The 14,483-nt window shown below is 32.5% G+C and overlaps 1 protein-coding gene across 2 annotated transcripts in view; it reads left to right on the plus strand.

Annotated features, from left to right (window-relative positions):
* LOC132284018 (UPF0481 protein At3g47200-like) overlaps positions 1–14,483 on the plus strand; it is a 74,423-nt gene that overhangs the window by 9,613 nt on the left and 50,327 nt on the right. The window lies entirely within an intron of this gene.

A 14,483-nucleotide genomic window follows, 5' to 3' on the forward strand; every position in this document is an offset into this window, starting at 1 on the left:
CAATAAGTGAGAACATTCACTTTAGAGGAAAGTTTTAAAGGTTTACTCAGACCTTTGATGTAAGTATTCAATCCATTAATTGAATGATACATCATATTTTTATTTTTGCATAAAACTTGTCTCTATGTAATGAATCAAGATCTATGAATCAAAATCACTCGAAAAGTTTTTAAAACTTGCACGTTTCCCAACAGTGGTATCAGAGCATGGTTTGATTCATTACTAGAGATCATGATTTTATGAGAATTATCATTCATGGATCCAAAATTATATTCATGTATATTTTTATTGATGTATGTTGATGTATGATTTAATATGTTGATATATATTGATACATGATGATGTATGAATAATTGTGAATGAATGATGATGTATGGTTGGGCCATGGATGAAGCTTATAGGAATATTGAATGTAATTTTATCTTTGGATGAATGTAATTAAGGCTTTGATTTAGCCGTTTGAAAGTTCAATGATGTAATTTATTTTTTCCATTGTATTTCAAGTTGTAAATATTTTTAAAGCCATGTAATATTCATCAAAGGATGCTATGAAGCTTCAAGAAGGTCCAAAAGGGTTAAATTATGCTTCAGTAATTTTCTGGAATTTTTCCGAATTTTTTGGAATTCTTCTGGAATTTTTTGAAGCTTAATTTAATTTTCTGGGATTTTTCCGGATTTTTTGGAATTTTTCCGGCGTTTTTCCGGTGGCCGGAGCTTCGCCGGCGGCAAGAAGAGGCGTCGGAGGTGGCCCGGATCAGGTGTGGCAGCGGTTAGGTGAGCCTGGCGCGTGTTCCACACGCGCCAGGAATGGACTAATCAATGGGCAAGCTGGCGCGTGGATCTCACGCGCCAGCCATGGAGGTTTTGTCCTCCACGCGCGTGAAGGCACGTGGAGGCGCGTCCCACTCGCCCAGGCGCGTGGGAGCGCGTGAGAGCGCGTCCCATGCGCCCCAAGCGCGTGTCGGCCCGTGGGGACGCGTGGGAGCGCGTGCAAAGACCTGCAGCATGCCCCAGGCGCGTGTGAGCGCGTGTGGGGCCCTCCAGGCGCGTTCCAAGGGCTGTTTTGTTTCTCCTGGTGCGTACCAACCTTATGTGGGTGTTTGCAAGCTGATGGAAGATCTTCGCGCAGTGATTAGAGCAATTAAATGTTAAAAGCTGAATCCATTGGCCATTTAATTTGCTTTATCTGTCATTTATTGTTGTATGTGATGCATGAAATAATTAATTGCTAATTATTATTGTTCATGCATTGGATCCATGATATTTATTTAAATGGCTTGATTTATATTAATTAAATTATGAAAATTAATTGGATTAGATTACTAATTAATTTGAGGGCACTTATTGGGAAACGAAAAATTGTTTTTGTAAATTATTTTTAAAGTGTGCTTCAAATTAAATATTAGTGAATCGTTTAAAGTCCAAATATTTTCTAAATTTAATTGGATTAAAATCAAGACGTTTTGCATGCATTATATCATGTAAATGAATAAAATGAAAACCCTAATTATGAATGATTAAAAATTGAGTGGGAGCGGGGATTTTTATACATTGCCCCATGGCCTTTGTTATTAACACCATTGTAATTAGATCTTCAAAAATAAGGCCCCACGCATGATTTGAAGAGTCTTAATATTACAAGAATGGTTATCTCATGAAAATACAAATATTAAATGTTCATTGTAATTAGATCTTTAAAAATAAGGCCCTACGCATGATTTAAAGAGTCTAGATTATAATGACAACATATTTAATGTTTAATTTTTCGTTAGAGTTTTAATAACGTTATACACTCAATCTAAAATCAATAGTGTTAGCTTCCCAACGAAGTGGTCTATACTAGGTGATTTTAGAAAGGCAAGGCATTGTCTTAAGAGATATGGAAATGATGGGATTTGCCCGCCAATAGCAATAATGAACTTCGCCAACCGAATAAGTTATTGGCGTATTGGTTATTCGATTTTTCATGCAGTGGTTAAGGGACCCACATATTATTATTTTAATGGAAGTGCTCACCTAATAGTAAATGAATCTCAACAATAGTAATAATGAACTCCTCCAACGGGATAAGTTATTGACATATTGATTGGTTGATTTATTATGCTACAGAGTTGAGGGACCCGCATTAATTAAAAGGGATTGTTCACCAATAATGATAATGATCTCTTGTTCGATTGAAATTTATTATATTATGTGGTTAACAAACTCATTTTAATTTTAAATATGCATGACAGAATTAATAATTCACCTTGCATATTGTATGAATGCATTTATATTCAGATGAATTATGTCTAATCCATTTATCTGCTTGCTTACATATTTTATGATATTGGACCTCATTTATAATGACTAGAAAAGGAAATTAGATATTTTATTCACAACGTGGTGGTACAAATGTATTTACTACTCCTAAAACCTAATCCTTTTACTTTAAGATACCCAATAGAACATTAATGCTTTGAACAAGTGAAATAAGGCAAATGAGATGAATTGGTGCAATATTCTAGAGTTTACCTCGAATACGCTCCAAAGCTAACATTTACATTATTTTATTTTCTTCAAGCATCATGTTAAAATTTAATAAGATGTTTTGGTGAGATTAGATAGAGAGTATGCCAAAGTACTATGTCAGACTTGAATAGCATCAAGATAGCCTAAGGAACTCCAGTATGAAATCGAATTTTGAAAAATGATTGTTTATTATTTAAAAATTAGCTGGAGATCAATAGGGCTGACTTGGGTGCTAAGTTTCAAGTTGACATGATTATTGCCTTGTTACCAAATTCATTCGACTCTGTTAGAGTGAACTAAATAAGGAATTAGTTTGAGTTCACACTGGCTGATATTCTTATAGAATTGGTAACAGATGAAGGGATAATCAAAAGTATGGGCGTTCCTATCAATCTAACCTAGTCTATACCATCTTCTTCTAGGCCCAAGTGGACGGGCAAAGCAAAGAAGAAGGATGATAATATGATTAGGCTAGCACAAAACATAGGTATCTAAAAGGTTAAAGGGAATAAGGCAGTGTATGTTGAGGGCGAATGAAACTGTTTCTTTTGCCGTTAACTAAGACACTAAAGGACAAACTGTCTAAGCAATGACGTGGCATAGGAAAATATATATTTAATCATTGAGCCATGTTATGTGGTTGTATCTATTGATTCCTGATGGATAGATTCTGGAGCCACTAAACATGTTTGCAATTTATTGTAAGGATTTCAGGAATCCAGAAGCCTTGATGATATGGATATATATTTATCTTTTGACCTGATGCCAAGGTTGTAGTTAAGTCAGTGGGAGTATTACATCTGAAATTAGAGAGTATGAGGATATTAGTATTAGAGAACTATCTTTATGCACAGAAGTGAAACACAATCTCATTCTTATTTCACTTTTGGCTTATAAAAACTAGATCGTTATTTTGTAAAACTGGTTTTATAAAATTGAATAGATATGCGATTGCTTCTGGTGCATTGAAAGATGGTTAATATACTATAATCACAAGCTCTTAAGATTTGCAGGATGTAGAAACTAATGTTGCATCTTCTAGATTGAATGTTAAGAGAAAATTTGTTATTCCTGACTCATTGTATTTTTAATGTCTATTTTTGGGTTGTTATCAATTAAAATAAGATTCAAAGATTGGTCAAAGAAGGTTAATTACCTAGTGAGGCAGTGGAGTCTAAACCAAACTTGTGAACCCTGTTTTGAAGGATAGATAACTCTTAGGGCTTAATCAGCCAGATGAAATAGACATAAAGGACAATTTGAGTCGGTACACACGTACACGTGTAGTCTTATGAACATCCAATCAAGATTACTCACGTTTTGGATAAATTTACCTGTTGCGACACAAGTCTTATACTTTTGGTATATTCCGAGAGGGTCAAGACTGATGTGGAGCACAGATTAGGTAACCTTATCAAGACACTTCGATCTGATCGAGTATTTGAGTATTTCTTGGGATAGTGCAAAGACTATATGATCAATGAGGGTGTTGCGTACCAGTTTTCCGCAATTGACGCTAAATTAATTTAGGTGTCAAATAGGAATAACAGAATTCCACTTAACATGGTTAGATCTATGATCAGTAATGCCACATTATCTCTTTCATTTAAGAGTTTAGCGTTAATGACATCGATGCGCATTATGAACTGCATTCCATCTTAGTCTATCTCAAGGATACCATTGAGCTATGTTTTTGACTAAATATTAGTTTGAATCATATGCACATATGGGGTAGTCTTGCACATGTGCGTTTGATATGGACAAGTAAGTTGGAATCAGATCATAGGCATGCTAGATTTGATAGCTACTCTAAATGTCACTAGGATGGATTATTTTATGATCTCAAAGATAAAAGTTGATTGTTTTCACTCACTGTTTATCTATAGGAGAATCATATTATGAATCACATACCTAGTAGCATAATGTTAGAGAATTTGGTATGAGTACCAGATGTACCACATGTGAACACACTTATTATAGAGATTGAGAATAATATATGAATTCCCTATTGATGCGTTAGCATCATCTATTACACAGATTCTTGCATCGGTACATTGATGTAGTGGGAGGATTATCATCCAATTCGATAGAATCATGTTTTTAGGTGAGACCATTATGGACATCCCTGTTAAACATGAGTTGGACCCAGTAAGCTACACGGAAGCGTGAACCGATGTGGATACAGATCGTTTTGGTGAGTTACTATGAAATCAGAGTTGGAATCTATGTATTCTAATAAATTCTGGGATCTTGTAGAACTTTCTAGTAGGGTGATTCCTATGGAAGGCAAGTTAATCTACAAAAAGATACCAGAAGATTTCTTAGTGAATAAATCATGAGTGTACAAGGGAATGTCATTATTTTTCTTAATTCTATATATTGATGACATCCTACTCATTTATAATGACGTGGAAGTTTTGTCATCAATTAAAAGGTAGTTGTTCAATTACTTTTAAATGAAGGATTTTCAAGATGTAAGCTATATTCCTAGGATCAAGCTTTTGCAAGATCAGGTTAAAAGGAAAATAGGCTTATCTTAATAATCCTACATTGATAAAGTTTTGACCAGGTTTGGTATGCATAACTCAAAGAATGAGTTCTTGCTTTATTGATATGGATGGCTCTCTCTAATAAGTAGTTTTTCAAGACTATCAAAGGAGATTGAGCAAATGGGACTGGAACAATATGTTTCGGCATATGAGAGTCTCATATATGCCATGGTCTATACCAAACAGGACATCCGCTACATAGTAGGGATAGTCAGTAGAGATCAGTCCAATACTGGACTTGACAACTGGTCTATTGTGAAAAATATCATTAAGTACCTAAGGAGAACCAATGATATCATATTCATTTATGGATGTGATGATATGGTCCTAGTCAGGTATGCTAGTTCTGATTTTCAATCAGAAGTAGATACTATGAGGTTCATGACTCAGTGTAAGTTCACTTAATGGAAGGGAGATCAGTTGGTAGATTGTTAAGCAGATTTCAACTGCTGACTCAAACATGTAGGTGGAATATATTGCAGCCTTAAAGGCGGCAAAGGAAGCCTATTAGTTTGATCTCACTGATTTAGAGGTTGTGGAGTATACTAGCCTGCCTATTGAGCTATGTTGTGACAATAGTGCAGAAGTAGTCCAAACCAATGACCCAAGGTTCCATAGAGGAACAAGATACACTGAGAGGAAGTATCATGTTCTACATGATATTGTCCGGCAAGAAAATGCACTTGTAGTTAAAACATTGCATTGGAACACAACTTTGTTGATCCATTATCAAAGGTGTCATTGATCAATAATTTTGATCATCATCTGGATAACATTGGAGTTAGGTGCAATTTGAATTGGCTATGAGGGCAAGTGGGAGCTGTTGGGATTTATATGCCCTGGCATAGCAAATTCCTATCTGAATTGTATTGACATATGTTCCTGACATATCTGAAATATTTATGATTTATATAATTGGTGAATTCAATGTATTATGTTTCGATTCACTATGAAATTGATAGTGTCCATTTAATTACAAGAAATATTTATATATATGTATGTGATGACAATCAATGCATGATATATAAATAGTAATTATAAATTGTTCATAGTCGGTAATTATGGATGGACTCATAATTAATTAAGACTTGAACTGGATCCGCGTTAGGTTGAGATATATTGCGAGAGCCGTCGTATGCAATTACTCCCTATCACCGTCATAGCATTTGACTCTTAAGCATGAGAAAAGTATAGACTCTTTTATTAATTAATAATTACTTTGATTTGTTCGGCGGATTCTTCGGGATCCTTAGACCGACACTTTGGGTAGTTATGTAATTAATAGTTAGAGGGTTATATTTTCAATATTTGCATCATTGCTACTTGTATTTATTTTGTATTGATTATGGTTGATCACAAAGTAAATTCGAAGGCCTTCGTGTGTTTTTAGACAAAATGATTTATTATATATTTATTTATTTAAATTATTATTTTTGTCAAACAAATGTTTTATTGTGATCGAGCCAGAAATAATCAAAGGTACCAAAATAAATATATTAATTAAGTAGTCGGATTGATGGCTATATTTATCCGATAACTAATTATGCATAGAGGGGTCAAAGTGCAATATTGACTTAGAGGTTATTTATTATTTAATTGGAGTTCAATTAATTTCTTTTAGTGGAGTAGAAATTAATTTATGAATTAATTGAATTGGGTCCATGGACCGAGCCAATTATTAATTCATTGTAGCCAATAAAATAATAGGCCCAATGGATTCTCACTCATAGCCCAACTTGATATTGGAATCATATTAGATTTGAGACATATGAATTAGAGATGGAGAAGGATTTGTTGTTTCCTTTTCTTTATTTTTATGTTGCCTATAAATATACATGGTCTATGTATATTTTAGGGGGTGATTTTTAATGAGAAGGAAAAAGGAATTTATTTTCTCTCTCTAGAAAATTAGGGTTTTTGGTCTCATCTAATCGAGGCTCCCACAAGCCTAGTTTTCCAAAGTAATTCATGGAGGCTTATGAGTGATTCCTAAAGGCAAAATAATTACCAAGAAGATGGAGATCCAAGGAGAAGGCATCTTGCTAAGGGATCTACAATAAGTGAGAACATTCACTTTAGAGGAAAGTTTTAAAGGTTTACTCAGACCTTTGATGTAAGTATTCAATCCATTAATTGAATGATACATCATATTTTTATTTTTGCATAAAACTTGTCTCTATGTGATGAATCAAGATCTATGAATCAAAATCCCTCGAAAAGTTTTTAAAACTTGCACGTTTCCCAACAATGGGAGTGTTGGAAATCCCCCAATTGATTGTAAATGACTCCATAGAATCTTTATTTAGAAACCTCATCGCATTTGAGCAATTTCATTATCCATACAATAGCTACATAATTGATTATATTATATTCATGGATGGCCTTATTGACACTCCTAAAGATGCCGAATTACTCATCCGCAATGGAATTTTGGATAGCTACTTGAGCGATTGTTCTGCAGTGGCAACTCTCTTTAATAATCTCACCAAGGAAATGACATTGTGGACTCCCAACTATTTCTATTATGGTATAAGTGAAAAATTGAATGAATATTGTAGGGATCCGAAGCACAAGTGGAGGGCAACATTAACCCGTGATTATTTCAGCACCCCATGGAAAACTGCTTCAACCATTGCTGCAGTGATCCTGCTTGGACTTACTCTTATACAAACCATATGTTCTATAGTCTCCCTTTAGGTTCATCAGTATGTGTCTACTTCCATTCTGCATTGTACTGATTTTCCTAATTACTAGTTTTAACATTTTATGTAGTTTATTTTCAAAATTGATCCATGTTCTCTTTCATTGGTGGCATTATCTAAATTTTTCCTTCTATTCTAGAGACCAATGCTTATATTTTTCTTTTTTCAGGAATGATGTTCCATTTGAGTGAAAAACTCAGAGCACCCAATTCTGCACAAACTATGAGCCGGTTTGGTTTGTAATTCTTAGTACTGTTTTCAACTCTCCAAAAAACTGTACAAAAAAACTCTGCTTAGTTCAATGTTTTGAAAATTGTATTTTGAAAACTCAATTATAAAAAAATTCTATTTTTAGATAACTGTCTTTTATTGTTTTTCAATTATCTGAATTCTTGAAAACCGTTTTGAAAATTACAAACTAAGCAGTCAATGTTTCTATTAATTTAGAAATATTTTATGTTATTTCACATCATTCGAGGACAATGAAAATTTATTCTACTTGATTTCCAAACAAATCACCTTTTGCAACAGGCTAATTTTCAAATTAATATAGTTTGGTGACAAAGTTGTCAGCAAATAGTCATGGGTGATGCGAATCATGCATTTGATGTCTTAAGAAAATGATTTTTAACCACAACAAATTTTGATACGTAAAGCAAAACATTGATTACCCCTTGTTGAGAAAGTGGTGTTTTCTGACCATCATTTTGTTAAAAATTTGTCACAAAGGGTTTTCTTTTTCCTTTTAATTTCCCAACTGTGATACTCCCTAATTTTAGAATATGGGTTGATCAAATTCGCGCACAAAATTAAGAAATATCAAAACAATTAAAGTATTTCAAACCAGCACAGATTACAAAAAGAATTAGAAAATAAAAAATAAAAATAAGAAAACTAATAAATAATAATTTTATTAATACTTCTCCAAAATTACAATTCAGGAATCCCGTAATGTAAGGACCCCTAAAAATACTATCCAATAATCCAGTCAACTATAAATAAAATAAGTCTATCATCCTCCTTTGGAAATAAAATAGAAAAAATGGATAAGTCCTCGGATCCTCAACTTTGAGACTTGGACCTTCTGATAACCTGAAAAATAAATCGTGAGTTAAGCCCACGAGCAAGTTCTCTCTACCAGACCTCTGAAAACCAATAAAGAAAATATTTCTGACCAAAACTAAACCTAATAATTTTTTTTATCTTTAATAAACAATAATATACACATATATAAATAATTATATATAAATACAACAGTCACATCTACTACTAGATTCATTAATTCCAAAACAATTACCAATGATTAAATAATAATCATTTCTAAACCAATCCACCATTTTTTTTAAAGAAAAGTTCATTAACCTCAATTCCATCCTAAACAGTTAATTAAACATTTAAACAATATAATTAAAGAATATTATATTTAATTCAAAACCTAATAATGATTTAATTATTTAAATTACACATCCAACTTCTAGGCTTTGACAATCGTCCATGTCTTCACCAACGTTATTTTGTTAATATGTATAAAATAATACACTAACCTAGATTATTCTAATTTAAGAATATCTAATCCTAATCCAACCTACACATACGATAACCATAGATGAAATTTTAATCATCTAACACATAGCCAATTCAACCATGCCATTATAAAAATATTTATTTATATACTGGCAACTCAACTATGCCTCCTTAAGTATATTTATTTTTACATTGGCAATTCAACGATACCTTCACAAGTATATTTATTTATACATTGGCAATTCAACCATACCTTCACAAATATATATATATATATATATATATATATATATATATATATATATATACTTTTAAAATAGCAACTCATCCATACTTCCTATGTATCTATTTTATTTATACAAATACCTAGGCAATATATTTAAGCCTTTGCCAACTCATCCATGCCTATAATTCAACTATGTACCAAACCTTAAAATTAATTTAACAACGAAACAAATCATACATAGGCATTCCCTGCATATTATATGCATATCGTTAATTTAACAACGAGCCTAGCTATCAAGATATATCAAAATAAGAAAAATAATATTAATCATCTTAAATAATATATACATATACACATATATTATTTAATATATATATGTGTATAATACATTTCTTAATAATCCTTGATTATTTATGTGGCGACCTTGTGGGCGGGTGTGTGTGAGCGTGTGCAGGGGGCACTAGTAGGCTACCACATTGGGCGAGCTACAGGTGCACAATCCCACATCGTCTGGGTGTGGATGGGGTAAGTACTATATGTAGATTCAATACCCTTCTATGACACAACGCGTTTTAAAGCCGTGATGGCCGTGAACCCATCAGAACTCTGTAGTTAAGTGTGCTTAGCTTGGAGTAGTACCAGGATGGGTGACCCCCTGGGAAGTCTCTGGTCTGGGTGAGCCAAAAGCGGATAATATTGTGTCTGGCCAGGGTGAGGGTCGTTACAAATGGTATCAGAGCCTGACCCAGCCAGAAGTGTGGCCAACGAGGACGTTAGGCCCCAAAGGGGGGGTGATTGTGGCGACCTTGTTGGCGGGTGTGTGTGAGCGTGTGCAGGGGGCACTAGTAGGCTACCACACTGGGCGAGCTACAGGTGCACAATCCCACATCGTCTGGGTGTGGATGGGGTAAGTACTATATGTAGATTCAACACCCTTCTATGACACAACGCGTTTTAAAGCCGTGATGGCCGTGAACCCATCAGAACTCTGTAGTTAAGCGTGCTTAACTTGGAGTAGTACCAGGATGGGTGACCCCCTGGGAAGTCTCTGGTCTGGGTGAGCCAAAAGCGGATAATATTGTGTCTGGCCAGGGTGAGGGTCTTTACAATTTAAAACCATATATACATATATATCAATAATTATATATATATATATACACACGTCCATCCATATAACTCATAAATTAATTAAACCATATATACACATATATGAATAAATATGTAAATATATGTACCTTCTTCCATTACCAATATATTAATTTAATTATATTTATGCAAATTAAATGTTACTAAATATCGTCATAAATGGTTTCCCATAAATACTCCATTTCAGTTTAAACAATTTTTTGATATCGTCTTAGTAAAACATAAATATCTCCTAGTAGGATGGGAATCTGATAATGAAATTGGTACCATTGGAAGAAAGACAAAAAAATCCTTAAATTTGAGCTTAAGAATGACCCAATTTCGATTTAAGATGACTAAGTTATGACCGTTTCAATTTCAAGTGTCGAAACAGGCCAACAGGGACTTCCCTCGCGTGCCCACGCGTTTACCATGCACTTGCACGTGCTGGATTCAAGTTCTGTGTGTGTTGACGCATTCTAATTGGCTGGAGTCTTTCAGCTCCTATGAGCTCGCCCACACCAGATTATAGCATTGATCTCACATGAATGCACTTACACTAAATTAGCTGACTTGAGCTCACATGTATATACCCACACCAGATCAACTGCCAATTAATCAAGACCCATCTGAGCCCAGATTCCATGCGTACCGTAATAGCATGCGCCGCATCACACCGGATCGTTTTCAGTCATCATCTCAATGCACTAGCGGCCCAGATCTACATGCACACCAATATACTATACTCGCACCACACTAGATTATTCATCACCTTGTCTAATGCGTATATATATATATAAAAACTCCCTCCTTTCCAATATAAGTGTCCTTATTCGGAACTGTGACTCACAATGAATTTTAGTTCCCAATGAGGACACTTATACTGGGACGGAGAGAGTAATATATATTTATATATAATTTTCTAACAATTATAGGTAAATAAAATATAATAAATTCCTAAAAATATAAAAAAAATACTAGAAAATTCTAGAAAATTACAAAAAATTTCTAAAAATTTTATAAACGCTAAATAACCCTCATGGGTCACAGGTCAAGCATACAGTTGATTTTAAATATATACAACTTATATATATAATTAAAATTCAACAATTTCAAAAATAAAAATAATAATAAATCATGTTTTTAATACTTCGATTTAATCCTGATTTAATCAAATAAAATTAATCTAAACATTGATACTCAAAGTGAAATCCTTATGAGTTCTAGTAGGAAAGTTATAGAAAAACTCGCCTGAAGGTTTCGAAGCGAAACAGACGATTCAGACCTTGATTGTCTCTTTCAATTTCAGCGTTCTCTTTCTCCGACTCGGCGTCCTCTTTATCAGCCTTATCTTCTTTTTCTCTCTCTGTCTCTCTTATTTTTCTAACGTGTAAAACTTTTTAATCCTAAACTTTATATGTATATTTATACACATTAAAATCCAAATCATATTCCTACTAGGACTATCAAATAAAAGAAATAATAATTATTAAATAATATATATACACACATATATTATGTAGTATATATTTGTATATTTCCTTTCAATGTAAATCCTTAACTAATTAAATCATAAACATATATACATATATCAATAAATAAATAAATAAATAAATATATATATATATATATATATATATATATATATATAATTATGCAAATATAATTATTTAAATATCCTTATAACCATGGGCCCTTATTAATTAACCTAATAAGGCTTCCTTCAAGCCTGAGACTATATTCATTGGTCACACTCCTCTTAAGCTCAATCCAATTAAAATTAACAATTAAATTAAAACTAATAATTAAAAATAATTAACAAATAATTCACACAAGTATAAATACATACAAATCAAATAACCAATTCAATAATAGCATTCCACAAAACAAAATACCATAACAATTCAACAAATATAATCATGAAATATAATCTAATTAAAATAAGACAATTAATCTAAACATTCAATTAAATAAAATAAATCATTTAAAAATAAAATAAAAATAATTAATTCTAATTAAATCAAACAAATTATTGAAAAATAAAATAAAAGTAATTAATTTTAATTAATAAATCCTTTAAAATATTGAGGTATTACACCAACCCTCCCTTCTTAGCGAAAGGTCATGATTTAATTAAGAAAGAAAACGCATTCGACTTTTGTAGATAAACAGTCCTTAAGACATCAAATGCATCATTATGACAAATATACTCACAATTAATAAGTTTGATCCATAGAGCTTGTCAATCATAAAAGTTTGTTAATTCGTTTATTTCATGAAAGCATGAATAGGCTTAGTCTCACTTCGCATTTATATTGATTATTGAGTGATGTTTGAATTTATAAGTGGTTACAGAGAAATGGTTAAAACCTTCAAAACTGAACGACTTAGGGAGGTTCTGCATGAAAGTCAACCAATCATCAAAGAAAGGATGTCAATGAAATAATAAGGAATACAGTAGGATCATCTTATAACCCAAAATACATAATACTCATTTTTTTCAAAACTTACAGAGGGTACTATGTTTTAGTTTGGATTAATAAAACCTATAAATGATTATTTTAGATAAGATTATAAAAATATTTTGTCTGAACACTCAACAAAGTAAGAAACAACAATCTGGCATGGCAAATTTAGAAGTGAAAACACATTACTCTACTGAGAGTACAAGTTATAGCTATTAATTTAGACCAACAAATAACCAATGGTAACAATTAATCTTCATCCATAGAATAATATTCAAAATTTTGTGCTGCAAACATTTTTTAATACAAGTAGCTAGTTAGGTAATATAGTTAGTAAAATAAGGTATGGAAAAAGATGGATATGAAAACGTAATAATTTGATATTTTTTTCTAAAAAAAAAATATGAAAACGTAAAAATACTAGTAGTATGGATTTGTACATGCATAATACTTTGGATGAGCTAAATATTCGGGATGAAAAATTCGATTATTCACATCTTATCATTTTTTTATATATCATATCTTTGTAAAGGCAATAAAGAATATGTAATAAATTATAAAATAAATATATTCCAATTGATAATGTCACAATAACCATAGAAGAAATAAACTATCAAAATATAATTAATCAATAACCTTAGGTCAGTGATCAACATCACAAATTAAAAAAAAAAAAATTATAATTCAAATAATCAACTATGTTTACCTAAAAAAGAAAATATTCTAAATTTAGAGCCGGCAATTTAACCAAGAAAAATCTTTATCATTGGTAACAATATCACTAGAACTGTCATTCGTTGGCTCTAAGGAATAATCTGACAGAATTGAGAATGGATGAATTGTTTAATTCCACACACCATTCTTTTCATTAAACAACAAATGAATAAAAACAACTGAGAGTAACAAAATGTTTGTTACAGATCCTATAAACTAGCGCTGCTATGTACAACTAATAATCAATTTGAATAATACAAAATAAAGATAAGGATAAGTAAGTTTCCTCTGTTATGCCCCCTCAAGATAGAGCTCATGAGAGAAGTCTAATCTTGAACTTGAGTTGAATAAAGCGTTGTCGAGGAAGCGGCTTAGTAAGAGCATCAGCAATTTGATCTTCAAAAGACACATGAGCAACACGAAGAACATCATTTTGAACCTAGATTTTGGAGGTGGAGGGATCAAAACAATAGTAGGCAGTTTGAGTTAAAGAATACCCAATAAAGACACATGGTTTTGAACGAGAATCTAGTTTGTGACTTGTATATGGTCTAAGCCAAGGGTAACACAGACATCCAAAAATTCGTAGTTTGGAGTAGTTGGGAGTAGTTCCAAAAATATTTTCATATAGAGAGGAGAAATCGAGTGTGGGTGTTGGCATTCGATT

This window comes from Cornus florida, unplaced genomic scaffold, assembly GCF_030987335.1.
Source record: "Cornus florida cultivar Cherokee Brave unplaced genomic scaffold, ASM3098733v1 CherokeeBrave_3.0.0_Hap2_Chr11, whole genome shotgun sequence".
NCBI classification, from domain to species: Eukaryota; Viridiplantae; Streptophyta; class Magnoliopsida; order Cornales; family Cornaceae; genus Cornus; species Cornus florida.